The 15509-nt window shown below is 36.1% G+C and overlaps 1 protein-coding gene and 1 non-coding gene across 2 annotated transcripts in view; one reads left to right on the forward strand and one right to left on the reverse strand.

Annotated features, from left to right (window-relative positions):
- Positions 1-15509, reverse strand: part of LOC145292168 (LYR motif-containing protein 1-like) — a 659461-nt gene that overhangs the window by 632033 nt on the left and 11919 nt on the right. The window lies entirely within an intron of this gene.
- On the forward strand, positions 8364-8436 carry Trnar-acg (transfer RNA arginine (anticodon ACG)). Its single transcript has one exon. It is a non-coding gene; the product is annotated as a tRNA-Arg (tRNA).

The raw sequence follows: 15509 nt of genomic DNA on the forward strand, positions 1-15509 counted from the left end.
TCTAAACTGTATTCTCAGTACCACCGGTACTGAGGATTAAACCTTCAACCTCTAGAAGAGTGTCGCTTAGAACTCGATTTTGCTTAGTATTTTATCCATTACGCCACGGATCCGTCAAAACGTCTTTACTATGTAAGTACCTGGGACAATCCGCTACCCGTATAAGAGACAAATACGAGGGGCGTGCAATAAGTAATGCCTCTGGCCCACTTTCAGTTGTCTGATCTAGCTAAAATTTTACATGTGCAATGATTTATATCTCTACGGGTTATTTAGCAAATTACAGCTCTGAGCTAATTGTGGTTTCTGTTTTACAGGTGTTTGAACTGAGTCAGGTGTGAAATGGAGCCTGTTGAATGTCGAGCAGTGATCCGGTTTTTGTATTTGAAAGGACGCACACCACAGGAGACTTTTGATGAAATGAAAGAAACTTATGGTGATAATGCCCCATCATATGACCTTGTAAAACGCTGACATCGTGAATTCAAACATGGCCGGAAGTCTGTGGAAAGAGCTCCAAGACCTGGTCGCCCTCCTTCTGCCATTGATGAGGCATTTATCCATCAAGTTGAGGCTGCCATTTTGGAAGATCGGCGCATTGCTATTCGTCAAATAGCCCAAGATGTCAAGATTAGTACAGGGTCTGTGGCAACTATCATTCATGACCATTTGCATATGCATAAGGCGTCTGCCAGATGAATTCCCAGGTTGCTCACACCATTCCAGAAGCGAAAACGCGTCGAGTGCTCGAGGATGAATTTGGAGATGTGCCAAAAAGATGAGTCAAAGTTTTTCAAAAGACTGATTACACAGGATGAAACCTGGGTCCATCACTATGATCCAGTCTTCTGGGACAAGGACGGAGTAATGATGACAGATTTCCTGGCAAAGAGTACCACAAGTACAGGAGCCTATTATGCTTCAATTTTGAGGAAATTAAGAGAAAGCTATCAAAATCAAGAGGCGGTGCAAGATCAGCAAAGGTACCCTCCTCCTGCAGGACAACGCTCCGGTCCACAACTAGCTTGTCGTCAGATCAGAAGCACGGGTGTGTGGTTATGAAATCCTCCCCCATCCTCTCTAGTTTTCTGACCTTGCACCCTCTGACTTTCACCTCTTCCCAACCATAAAGTTGTTTTTGAAAGCAAAGCGTTTCCCAGGTTTTTTTTACACGGTGGTCACCACTTATCAAGGCCCGGAAGCCACTCAGGGATAAAGGTTATTGCAAGTACAGTACGTTAGTGTGGAGATTTTATGAAGTGTTTACTTAAGAGGGTGGTTCATTAGGAATTTGTTAACGTTGGACTTGAATACATCCAAGTTGTAATCAGGTGGGAACAGGCAGACGGAACAGAGTTCGAAGGGCGTGCAGTTCTTAGAAAGAAGCTTTGTTCATGGAATCCACGTTTTGATTTAGGCACAGATAAAGAGTGGGGGAAATTTTTCACAGTGGATTCAGCTAGACGGGTGTTTTTCGTGAAAGATTGGCGAGGGGGAACTAGAGATTGGAGTTCAGACGAGCACCTGCCATGGAAATAACGATAAAACAAGGATAGGTTCGCAACGTCTCTTCTGTGGGAGAGAGGTTGCAGGGAAGAGAAAAGGGCATCCCCCACTAAGCCACAAAGTCTATTTTGTACTCTGTCAAGGCAGGATAGGCTGTTTTTAGCAGCTCCTGTCCAAATATGGCAGCAGTATTCCATCCTTGGACGTACTTGGCTTTTATATAGATAGAGAATTGCATCAGTAGTTAGATATCTTCTGGAGCGGTAGAAGGATCCCACCATCTTTCCAGCGACCTTGGCAACAGACTTGATGTACGTGTTCCATTTCAGATCAGGAGTAAAGAACAAAGCTTGTCAAAACATGGGGCTTCTCCTAGACGAGAGCAATCCATTTCAATTGATGCCAGATGGGGATCAGAGCGTTGATGATGTAAAGATAGGAGTTTGGTTTTAGATGCATTAAAAGTAACCAGCCACATCTTCCCCCACTGAACCACGCGCTCGAGATCAGAGGAGAAAGAATCAGAGAGGACTTTGTCATTTACAGCCTTTGATGTGTTGCCATAGATGGTCGTGTCATCAGCATAGATGTCAACGAATGATTTAAATATGTGTTTAGGGAGGTCATTGATGTAGATCAGGAAGAGAGTTGAGCCCAGGATTGACCCTTGAGGGACTCCAGCATTAATACTGCAGGCCTCTGATTTTTGTCCATCGGCCACTACTCTTATGAGCCTATCGGAGAGAAATGATTTAATGATTGAGAAAACATTTCCAGTTATACCGTAGCTGGAAGTCTTGTGAAGTAGCCCTTATGCCATACTTTGTCGAAGGTCTTTGATATGTCAAGAGCAATTGCCCTAGAAAGGAAGCCTTTGTCAAGAGATTCACTACTCCTGTGAGATATAACCGTTAGCACATCTGCGGTAGATCTTGCAGAACGGTAACCATGTTGCATGTCACTAAGAAGGTTGTTTCTGCTGAGGTGGTTGACTATTTCTTTAATTAATATGGATTCCAGCAACTTACTCATAACACACAGAAGACTTATTGGTCTGTACTGAGAGGGAGATGACTTATCACCTGAATTCTTAAATACAGGGCATACTGATGAGGTTTTCTAGGTGGTCGGAAAGAACTTCTCCTTAAGGCAACGCTTAAATGATGATGCAGCCTTGATTTCTGAAGTCACGTCGTGGTTGGAGGACCAACCTGGGGTGTTCTACAAAAACGGTCTCCACAGCTGCATCAAACGATGGGAGAAATGATAATTCTGGGAGAAATGATAACTCTGGGTGGTTCCTATGTAGAGAAATACTAATAACTGTGCCAAGTGTCGTTGCTCTACTGCTGTGGGAAGTGGGTCAGGGGCATTACTTATTGCAAGCACCTCGTACGCTCTAAAATTGAGTAGTGTTGCCACATCTGGACAGGAACACGTTCAGAACCGACCTGGAGGCCTGGTATATGATTCCCTTTTCTCATCTCCATGACCTCTTTCCCACAGAAGAGACTTTGCTAGTCTGTCTCTTCTCTATCATCATTTTCATGGCAAGTGCTCGTTTCAAATTATGGTCTTCTCACGCCAAACTCTCACACAAAGCATTCCTCTAGCTACAATCACCATCAACAATTTCCCCAACTCTCTCTCTCTCTCTCTCTCTCTCTCACTTTCTCTCTCTTTCTCACACACTCACTGTCTGCATATCTAAATCTGAACGCAAATTGCATGAACAACGCTTCTTTCTTAGAATTGCCCGTCTGTGTAACATTTTTTCCAGTTGACTACAACATGGTCGTCTTCAAATTCAATGTAAACAAGTTTTTGATGTCTCGCCGCCCCTTTAAATAATCATATTCTACCAAACTTCCATCACCAACGATCACTAAACTGCCGTTTCAGTCACCACATTATACTCATTAACTATTATCCTAGAGTGGTCTTCAGGCCTTGATAAGCGATGACTCCCTTGTAAAAAAATCATATTTATCTGCACCCACCATCCCTGCAGCAATGGTAGACAGTAAGAAATCTGGCAACCCTAAAAATGATGTGCAAGATTTGCCATTGTCGTGCCTCATGAAACTCGCGATCAACTCATTCTTCCTCTCAAATGAGATAATTCCTGAGATGATGACCTGCTAGGACCGACTGTCTTCCCCCCCCCCTAAAAAAATAATACCTCACTCCGATCCAAGGGCGAGATTTCTGTGCCAAGTAATACAACGCTATGATAATCAAATACCTATTGTATATATTTAAGGAAGTTATTCAATAAATTGATAATCCAATATTTGTCAAAATACGACCATTATTTTTTCATTTCTAAGTTCATGTAAATAATGTCTTTATTGTTGAATGTACAGCATAATCACGTTTGTGCATCAGTTCTCGTTACATCAACTATTTTGGAACATCAGGCGCTGTATGTAGAGAGACGTCGACACCTCCCTGCAAGACCTACAGAAACTTACCGTTGTTGTCTCCCCTGCTGTAGATATACAAGCGACTGGAAACTGTTTGTGAACTTTATACTCTCATGGAACTTCCTCCGAAGGAGAAAGCCGGTTCAGCCCGCCTAGGATGAATATAACTTTGGAAGTTGGTATTCTAAATATTTTTTACGACTGCCAAACTTAAATATTCGGAACGTTAGTAAGTTTTGCCGGATTTTGGCTGACTTGCAGACTGAGAGCAGGCTCGAGGCGTTTCTTCGATTAATAGTGAGAGAGAGGAGATCGTGAAACAAACCAATTTACCATGATCTATGGTGTCACGCGTCATTAATTAAATTAAATAAGTGTCCGTGACGTCTCCGCTGCGATTGAAGAGGTGGCACTAATAATCTGGACACTAGGTTGGATTAATAAACTCAGCATATCATGTTGAATTGATTCCATTGTGGATGTTGACAAGTTTTATGTGGTCCTTCCTGTAAGATGCCGAAAACGCTTGTACGTTTTGTATACGTAAGGTTTGTACGTCCATTTGTTTCATTAGTCGCATATTCCATAAATAAATCTATATATCTATAAAAGTGAGAAAGTGTATTTGTGTGAGGAGACTTCTAACGAATTTTTATCTACAGACTTGAAATTTGGTATATAAGGTATTCAGACATGTGGAAATCTTTTAATATGGAAAAAGGGCTGCTAAGGAGTCAAAATTGAAAAATTGGTACGTAAGGGTCATCGGATTTTTATCTGTTTGTCAACTGTTTTAGGAATGCGCATGGGTGATTCCTTCACATGACAATGTTCCTTATGTTAAGAACAAGCAGGTTTGAAAACACTTTTTAAAGATCGTGTCAAGCTGGCCGCATGGTTACCGTACTTGAATAACTGTTTTTAGGTTTTGGTTTCGATCTCACCTCGAGTACTTTTTTTACTTACAAAAAGTGAACTGCTTAGAAAACACGTACTACTCGCGTGCACATATCTCAGTTTCTGTATGAATTAAAATATAATATTTATGCGTATTTTACGACCGGACAACGTCGGGCGGCCTGCTAGTAGGCTATGCACGATAGATTGTTTGATCCACGGGTGGGGCCGCGATAAGAATTATCAAGTAGACTTGTCAACGAAAGAGTCGTATCACATTTTCGACTGTTATTAAAAAGCTTCTAAATTGCTGGTACTCCAATAACCACTTGCACCAGGAGCTGTGATACTCATGAGCTTCCCATGTATGGGTTTAATGGAAGTTACTCTCGGTATTATACGAAGCTATATGCGGTGGTGAAATCCAAAATTGTTAGCTGAGAGGATAGGGAGTTAAGGTTTCTTTTCCACTGTCATTATTCTCAGGTCCCATCTAAGGGGTAAATTTAATCCATCGTGTAAAAATAATCGAGAATATGTACGCCTTCAAAACAAATTAATTCGGTATAAAATGACTCAACAAGTGTTGACATGCCGTAAAACGAAACAGCTATAACTCCTTCTCCTCCTCCTCCTACTACTACTACTACTGCAATCAATACAAATTGTACGTGTGTGCGAGTTCTTGTTTTAAACGAATATCGAGAAGCCTGACCCAACACAGTTAACCCTAACGCTCGACTACACATGCCTGTGTCACAGATGGTACTGTTTTATTTGAAAACACCGGGTGAGGTATAGGTGGTGGGTGATTTTTCATAGCAATCGCTGGCAAACCGGACCGAACAATATAAAACTAATTGACTCAAATAAAAAAAAAAATGTCAGTAAGTCTTTGAAGTTAAACAAATTATTTGTGTAGCAGGATTTTTCTTTCGGACGGATAGCACGGTGATTATTCGACCGATGACGGAGGAGGACTAGTGGAAAGTAATTGCCATCTATGAATACACAAAAGAATAAAATACTTGCGTTATTAATACGTTTGGGGGACTATTATTCGCATTCGTGGTTCTCATAGTAAGAACAGTTTTCGGTTGTTATACTCTGCGGCCTTTTCCGTGTGCCTTTTCTAGTGGTCTAATCTATTAGAAATAGAAATTAGCGAAATGATTTCTTCCGGTAAAGAAACATAAGTAATCTAATATATAAACGGCTATATGTCTGTCTGTCGGTCTGTCTGTCTGTCTCCATATTTTCAAACTCTATCTCCTCCGAAACTAAAAGTCGCATACCGGCGCTTGGGGCCTCAAATGATTGGATTTTTTTTACGGGCCGTTCTTTTATGAGTTACAGCCGGTTTAAATAATTTTGTTTAAATAGTTTTGTTTAAATAGTTTTCAAACAAAGTAAAAAAAAAAAACGGGTCAGAATAGTTAAATATTTTGTACATTCATCTTACGTTTATTTTTAATTTTTAATCGGTTTGTATTCATGTCACGTTGGTACAGTGGTAACGTCAACAGCTTTGAGTGCTACAGTTTCAGTTTCGATTCTTATACTCGTAAGGGCAATGTTATCACGAAACGCTAAACTGGCGAGCAATCAGTAATAGAATCTTCAGAATGTGAGAGAATATATAATTATTTACACAGCCAGACAATGTCGCAGCTCACAAGAGCCAAGAAAGCCAACAAACTGGAAGTCCAATTTGGACTCGGCAGTTAGACACATCTGTTTTTTTTTTTTTTTTTTTTTTGCTTTCTTGGCTCTTGTGAGTTTTGGCTTTCTTGGCTTTGTGGGCCGCGACATTGGACTTCCTGTTTGTTGGTTTACGTTTTTTTTGGGGGGGGGGCTTTCTTTGACCTCTTAACAGCCAAAATTTCGCCCAAAAAACGATTAAAAAGCTTGCCCTATGTCTAAATACACTTTATGTAAAATTTCAAATATTTAGATAAAAAAAATGGCTGAATAATTTGGTAGAGACCGCAGAAGTCAATTAAAAAAAAAACTTTGACCCCAATTTTTACTCCTTAACATTTATTGTTTTCGGCTCAAACCAAATTAAAAAGTTTGATCCAAGTAACCTACATCTTAAATTTCAAGTGTTTAGACCCAAATTAGCGGAGGAGATTGGTAGAGTTTTCAAAGGTCAAATCGTTGAACTTGACAGCCAAATTTCTGGCCGAAAGCCAGTTAAAAAAATTTTCCCAAATTTCAATACCATTTATGTAAAATCTCAAGTCTATAAAGTAGTTTGGTAGGGAAATGTACACAAAGAGACACACACAGAGGCAATTTCACTTATATATATATATATATATATATATATATATATATATATATATATATATATAGAGAGAGAGAGAGAGAGAGAGAGATAGATAGATAGATAGATAGATAGATAGATAGATATGATTCTAAAAGCATGAGACGTTTACATGTGTAGATAATATATATTCGTATGCATGCGCGTGTATGTATGGGAGAGTAGAATTTCATCTAAATATTTATTTAAATAAAACAGACAATTTATTTCTGCATCTTGTCTGTTTCATCCTTTCATGTTATCTAATGCGTAATCAAATTTCAGGCTGAAACTGACTGATGAATTTGCCATCATGGATGTAGACTTTAATATTCTCGGTTCGCTTTGAAACCATTTCCGTGATAAATTAAGTAAGTAATGGATTTAAAATCCGTTTGAGGAACACAATACCGTGGGATTGGTTTTCAAGTCTAATATAAACCAATTCCTGGTGAGCAGTCTTCATATATAAACAAACGCTACCCAAGTTTCACTATTACTGATCATCAAAGTGTTATCTTACCGACTCCATAACACTTATTAACCCTTATCCTTGAGTGGCCTCTGGGTTTTGATAAGCGGTGACTTCATACTCGTAACATTTTAACAGCACACATTTCTTTATTTTGTGAAACGGTATTCGCATTTTATGTAAACGTATACTGTATTAAATAAACGAATAAGAATCGTCTACGGGAGTTGCAACAAAACATTTCCATAAATAGAAAAAGTAATATTATGCCAATTGGTGATTTAATGGAGACGATATTTACTTACGTTAAGTGATGGTCGAAATGGCACAGTTCAATGCTGACCACTTTGTCACTTTAATGATGTCTGTTGATTTTTGTAAATAAAGATAATTGTGTATGTTATTTATCGTCTGCTGTCATATTGAACTAATAATAATTTAAATACAGACAAAATTCTATACTATTAATAAAATTCTAAATGTTTATTTATTTATGTGTATGTGTATATATACCAGTACAACTTTCGAATGGATGCACCGAATTGAGCAATTCTTTTTTTCCCCTGAAAGGTGTGAATCCCTAGATTGTCCTTATTTATATATGGTTCGTAACGAACAACATCAAGTCACACAAAAAGCCCGAAATAAGGGTTTGGGGGCCGTTTCATTTTTGCCGAAAAAGTTACCTGCCAATGTCAACGGAATTTAGCACTGCCTGTATACAATCGCAGTAACATCTTTCGGCATACGGACAGGACTTGTGGCGCAATGGATAACGCGTCTGACTACGGATCAGAAGATTCCAGGTTCGAATCCTGGCAAGTTCGTAATAATTTTAACCATCATTTTATCAAACGTTTACTCATTATCCTTACCCTTAGTATAGGTATTTTTGTTTTTTTCATCGATATTGTTTTGTGCATATGGGAATTTCCCATACTCCGAGTTCACAGGGTGAGCATTGATGGTAAGACGATGTTGAGTGTATTTGATGTTGAGTGTACTCGATTTTGTGTTTGACTCGGCGTTGTGTGTGCTGACGCGGTGCAGCCGCTAGTATTTAATAGTTATGTATTATTTTGCGCATGAAATATCCATCTTTCTTTTTAATACAATCAAGCATATTTAACTATTAAACAACATTCAAGCAACATTTTTAATACAAACGAAGTTCTCAGAAAAACAGAAAAAATGTATTAGAACTTCTGTGCACATCGACAAATCCCAAACAACACATCATTTTATTTCTAGAATTAAGACGCTCACCTAACGATATTATTGAAAAAAAAATTACCCAAAATTATTACCACGATTAATTATTCACGAAACCACCCGTATGCCCAACATTGACGGTCAATATGCAAGACTCCTAGACGTTTTTCTCACAACCTGAACTATTTTCATACTTTGTTCTGTCTCCACTTGGATCTTCCGACAACTCGGTTGTATCAGTTAAGATAAAAACGAAATGCAATAAGTCCTCAAACGTACCTCTCCATTGTACAATATATCGATAATTTATGGCTGTCTGGGATAGCTTTCGTACATTTATATCAGATCTACCTCTGCGTTCCATGTTTAAAAAGGGTGTTTCATCTATAGTAGCAGACCTGACAGAATGGTTAATTGTAGGTATAGACCGCTTCATACCATTAAAAAATTTCCAGCTAAAACCTAACAATCAACCGTGATTCTCTCCAAAATGTGCTGCTGCCATTGTACATAGAAATCACTTTTTCCATTTCTTGCAACGTAATAGACGTACTGAAACTAAAGACGCTTTCAGGGCTGCCAGCAATCACTGTAAAAAGAGTAATAAAGAACGCGAGGGAGTTGTATGCTCAGTCCGTTAAATCCAAAGTAGCTGAGTAGCGGTTTGGTTCACACCAGTTTTGGCAAATAGCAACCAGGGTCCTGAACAGAAGCGTTTGCGCCATCCTAACCATCATTAATGGATTTGAGGTAATCTAATCAGCATCAAACAAAGCTAAACTCTTTGCCAAGAACTTTGCAGCTAATTCTACCCTATGCGACCAAGGCCGCCAACCCCACATAATTTCTCCTGTATCTGAAAACATGCTATGCGTGGTGTTGTCAAGCTAATCAAAAACCTTGATTCCAATAAAGTAACTGGCTCTGACGGCATTAAATTATAGCGCTAAAAAAAACTTCAACCAGAACTAGTTCCCATACTTACAAAGCTGTTTAAGCGTTGCCTAAAGGAGAATTGCTTCCCAACAGCCTAGAAAACCATATCAGTATGCCCCGTATTTAAGAATTCAGGTGATCAGTCATATCTTCCTCAGTACGAACCACTAAGTCTCCTGTGCGTCATGAGTAAGCTGCTGGAATCTGTGTTAAATACAGAAGTAGTCAACCATCTTAGCAAAAATGATTTCCTTAGTGACATGTAATGTGGTTTCTGTTCTGGTATCTCATAGAATTAGCGAATCTCTCGACAAAGGCGTCCTTTCTAGGGCAATTGCTCTTGACATATCTAAGGCTTTGATAGGGTACGGCAAAAAGGTCTACTCCAGAAGATCTCCACCTACGCTATAGCCAGAAATGTTTTCTCAATTATTAAATCATTCCTATCTGATAGGTTCATAAGAGTAATGGTTGATGAGCAGAAATTAGAAGCGCACACTATTGATGTTAAAGTCCCTCAGATGTCCACTCTGCACCCAACTCTCTTTCTGATCTATATCAATGTTCTCCCAAATCATATCTTAAGATCATTCGTATACATTTATGCTGATGACACTAACACCTATGGCAACACTTCAAAAGCCATAAATGAACAAGTTCTCTCTGATTCTCTCCCCTCTAATCTTGAGCACATGGTGCAATGGAGAAAAAGATGACTAGTTAATTTTAATGTATCTAAAAACAAACTTCTATCTTTCCATCATCAACGCTCTAATCCCCGTCTGGCATCAATTGAAATGAATGGCTTTCGTTTTATGGAGGTTTCATGTTTCCACAAACTTTTGAGTTTGATATTCACTTTTGATCTGAAATGGAACACGTAGATCAGATCCGTTGCCAAGGTCGCGGAAAAATGGTGGGATCATTCTACCGCTCCAATAAATATCTCACTGCCGATCCAATTCTCTACCTGTATAAGAACAAAGTCCGCCCAAGGATGGAGTACTGTGTCACATTTGGGCAGGAGCTGCTAGGAGCAATTCATCCTGCCTTGACAAAGTTCAAAATAGACTTCGTAGCCTAGTGGGGGTGGCCTTTTCTCTTTCCTGGAACCTCTTTCTCATAGAAGAGGCGTTGCGAGCTTATCTCTGCTTTATAGTTATTTTCATGGCAAGTGTTCGTCTGAGCTCTAATCTATGGATATCCCATCGCCAAACTTTCATGAAAAACACTCGTCCAGTTGAAACCACCATCAATAATTTCCCCTACTTTTTATCTGTACCTAAACCTAAACGCAGATTCCATGAACAAATCTTATTTATTTGAACTGCACGCCTGTGGAACTCTCTTCCGTTTTCCTGCTTTCCATCTGACTAAGATATGGTTGTCTTCAAGTCCAACATAAACAAATTCTTTATGAGCCGCTTCCCTTAAGTAATCCAATTTACCAAATTTTCACTACTAACGAATACTACGATATTGTCCTATTGACTACTGTACACTGTGACCTTATCCTCGAGTGGCCCGCGGGCCTTTTTGTAAAAATGTTTTAAAAAATATCAATGGATACCTTATAAAATTTTACTCGGCGTTCTATCTTAGTATAAAAACTAGAAAAATATCAACTAGAAAAATATCGGGGAAACCAATACAAACAATATAATTTTTGGATTCATACGGGATGATGATGATGATGATGATGATGATGATGATGATGATGATGATGATGATGATGCCTAGTCAAAGGGGCAAGATATCGCCGGCTTGGAGCGTTTCTATTCTTACAGGAGAATCTTTTAAAAAAGCATGTTTAAACGTATCTCACAATTCAAGTTGAAAGTGGTCATATGACGTAATTCAGCTAGGCGTTATGTGGAAAATAGGGCAAAAAGCAATATATTCTATATATTCTAAGCTCTTTTATCAAGCGCATTAGTGCCGAATATAGCTTATGAGATAGGAATTGCCAGAATGGTCTTTAGCGTTTAATGAGAAGGCAATGACCTTCAGTGTCCGCGTTGGAATGTAGCATTTGCGCCAAGAATTGGGTCAATTGCAGTAACGAGGCCCTTTTATCTATTTGGAAAGCATTTACGATTGCCCCCCCCTTTTTTTATTGAAACGACAATTTTGACTTTTCTAAAGATTGCAAAAGTCCATCATTTTGAATACATCATCATAATAATCATCATCATAATAATCATAATAATCATAATAATAATAATAATAATAATAATAATAATAATAATAATAATAATAAGGCACTCAGATGAGCACATACCTACACAAATGTTCAACAATAAATATTATCAGATTATAAAAATCAAGTAAATTTTAGAAATAGAAATAAAATAAACAGCTATTATTATAATAATACTAGACTACCCGTGGCCTGTTGGATCAGTATATGAAAAATTGGGGGACAAAAAAAAAAACTATAAGAAAAAAATAATAGGAGGGAGTGTGCATTGTACAGGTCCACCCTAGTTTTGTTGTTGTTGTTGTTGCTGTTGCTGTTGTTGTTGTTGTTGTTGTTAACAGCGTTAAAAACATCAGGAAATAATAAATAACTGATTAAATAATATTTAACAGTGAGACATTTTTAAAGCAAATCTTTTAAAAAATGAAAGCCCCCCCCCACTAGTTTTGAAGTGTTTCTGCGTATTTTTAAAATGTTTCGAACTTATGACCCCCACTCCTAAACTTGAAAAAAAAAATGCTAACGATTACATGTCTCGTGACCAAGAAGTGAGTGCTCATTTTACGTTAAATTTATATCGGAAAGTGATCCCTCATTCTAAAATATTAAATTTTAATAATTTTGTTTTTAAATTCCTTCTTTTATATTATCTTCAAAATCATTTGAAACATTAGTAAAAAAAAAAAGTAGATTTTGATTTCTTTTTAGGAGGTAAAACTACGCTGGGTTCGGTCGTAAAAGAAAACATTTTTTTTATAAATATGTAAATTGATTAAGTAGTTTTTTTTTTACATTGGAAAAAAATATTTGTTTTTTGTTGTTGTTGTTTTTGTTGGTTTTTGTTTTCTTTTTTTTTTTTTTTTTTTTGCTTTTTGAAAACGATTCCAACATGCAACGAAAAATACAAACAGGGTTGCCAATTTAGCGGGTTTCCCGTATGATCTGGAGAGTTCGTTTGAAATCTAGCGGGTAAATTTTGGATCTAGCGGCTAGCGGTTTTTTCCACTAAAATCTGGAGATTTCGTTTTGAAGAAATTGAAACCGAAAAAAAAAAAAAAACGCAAACATTAATTAGTACACAGCTAACAGCGGCCAGGTCAAAACAAGTCTAAAAAAAGTTCGGTGTTCTAATATTCAACTGTAAATTTTGCCAAGCAGGTGTGAAGTGAACACTTCAAAATAGATAAGGGTTCAATAAGAGAACATAAAAATCTGGAAATAGGATCTCTAATTTGCGGTCTTGTGGCCTGTTTGTTTAATGTTTTATCGCCAAGAAAAAATATACGTTAATTCAGGCTTATATCATTTTTTAACTAGCAAATAAAAAATAATTTTGCTGAAAATAAAGAATAAAAATTCTTTATTTTTAGCAAAGTTATTTTTTTAATACGATTTTAAAAGTTAAATAAGGTTTGTTTTACTATACACATAGATTCATAAAAGTTGTTAAAAAAAACAAACATAACAAATAAATGTTATCAAAGGCAAGATAAGTTACTCTTCTACCTATATGGACATGTTTTAGTCCTGTTGAAATTGAAAATCATTCTGACAACTTATCAGAATATCTTAAATTTTAATGGTAAAACGTAATTTATTAATACTGTGCACATAATAAAGTAATTTATTAATACTTTTCTAATAATAAAGTAATTTATTAATACTGTGCTAATAATAAAGTAATTTATTAATACTGTGCTAATAATAAAGTAATTTATTAATACTGTGCTAATAATAAAGTAATTTATTAATATTGTGCTAATAATAAAGTAATTTATTAATACTGTGCTAATAATAAAGTAATTTATTAATACTGTGCTAATAATAAAGTAATTTATTAATACTGTGCTAATAATAAAGTAATTTATTAATACTGTGCTAATAATAAAGTAATTTATTAATACTGTGCTAATAATAAAGTAATTTATTAATACTGTGCTAATAATAAAGTAATTTATTAATACTGTGCAAATAATAAAGTAATTTATTAATACTGTGCTAATAATAAAGTCATTTATTAATGCTGTAACTTGTGCTAATCGATTGGAAAAAAGAAAACAAATGATTAAAATAAATCGTTCATGAATTACATTGTTTTTTAACATTTGAATTCTTTAATATAAATAATAATGTGACAAATAATTTAAATAACATTAATTAAGGGTATGTATATATTGAAGCGGTTTACTGACCAATATTACCAACCAAATGTGTCTCTTTTTTCAGTCATGATACAGCGAATTAATCGACTTATTATTTTGTTGTCTGATTTTTGCAATTTCTTAAAACTGTTTATTTTTCAAATGTTAATTTGTTTTCTGGGGGTTTGTGGATGTGATCCTATTGGATAGAAAAATGCATTTTAAGTAAAAAGATCACTATTGTCTAATTGCCTGTCGAAATTAATAAAAATAAATTCAACAAGTCTGAAAAATGATCGAGTAGAACATTACAATTACAAGAAATAAAATCTGTCGAAAAATGCAGTTTTATGTTTCTTTTATTGCAGTCAATACCGACTGATTTTTTTTTTGTTTGTTTTAGTAAAAAAAAATGCTTAAAAAGATCTAAAACTTTTAGATCTTTTTTGGCATTTCTTTTTTTTTTTTGTCATCTTTGAAATTTTTACTAATTTCGACATGATATGTAATTAGGTAATAATGGTTTTACTTAAAATGTATTTTTGAGTTTTATTCGTTGATTTATTGTTGTTATTTTTATTATGCAAATATTTATTTGAATTGTATTTTGCGACAATTTCCTCGGTGATATTGTGATTTTAAATTTGTAATTTAATTTTTTCTAAAAATTGTGATTTCATAATTTGTTTCTTACACAAGCAAAACCGCCCACTAACCAAATAACAACACATTAATATTTGTGAAAAAGTAATATTTATCTGCAAAAGTTAGATACATTAATATTTGCAAAATGATAAACAAAACAGACAATTCATATCTGCACATATTTCCATAATTAATATTTTATCCTGTTACTGCCGCGAAAAAAAGTCATTGATAAAATCTGACAATCATTTTGGGAGCTAATTAAAAATTGATTTTTTTTTTTTTTAATTTAAACTCTGTAAATTAGAATTTACAATTTATTATTCAACAAGGAATATAATTTGGAACTTATAATTTATTGAGTGTCTATGTGTGTGTGCTAGGGAGTTTCCGTTCTGTCTCCACTTGGATCTTCCGACCACTCTGTTGTATCAATTAAGATAAAAATGAAATGTAAAAAGTCTTCAGACGTTCCTCTCCATCGTACAGTATATCGATACTCTATACCAGACTGGGATAGCCTCCGTACATTTATATCAGATCTACCTCTGCGTTCCATGTTTAAAAAGGATGTGTCCTCTATAGTATCAGTCCTGATAGAATGGTAGGTATTGACCTTCTCATACCCTTGAAAAAGTTCCAGCAAAAACCTAACAGCCAGCCGTGTTTCTCTCCAGAATGTGCTGCTGCCATTGCGCACAGAAATCACTTTTTCCATTGTTTCAAACGTAATAGATGTACTGAGACTAAAGCTGCTTTCAGAACT

This window comes from Euprymna scolopes, chromosome 13, assembly GCF_053919585.1.
Source record: "Euprymna scolopes isolate OS-2025 chromosome 13, ASM5391958v1, whole genome shotgun sequence".
Classification (NCBI taxonomy): domain Eukaryota; kingdom Metazoa; phylum Mollusca; class Cephalopoda; order Sepiida; family Sepiolidae; genus Euprymna; species Euprymna scolopes.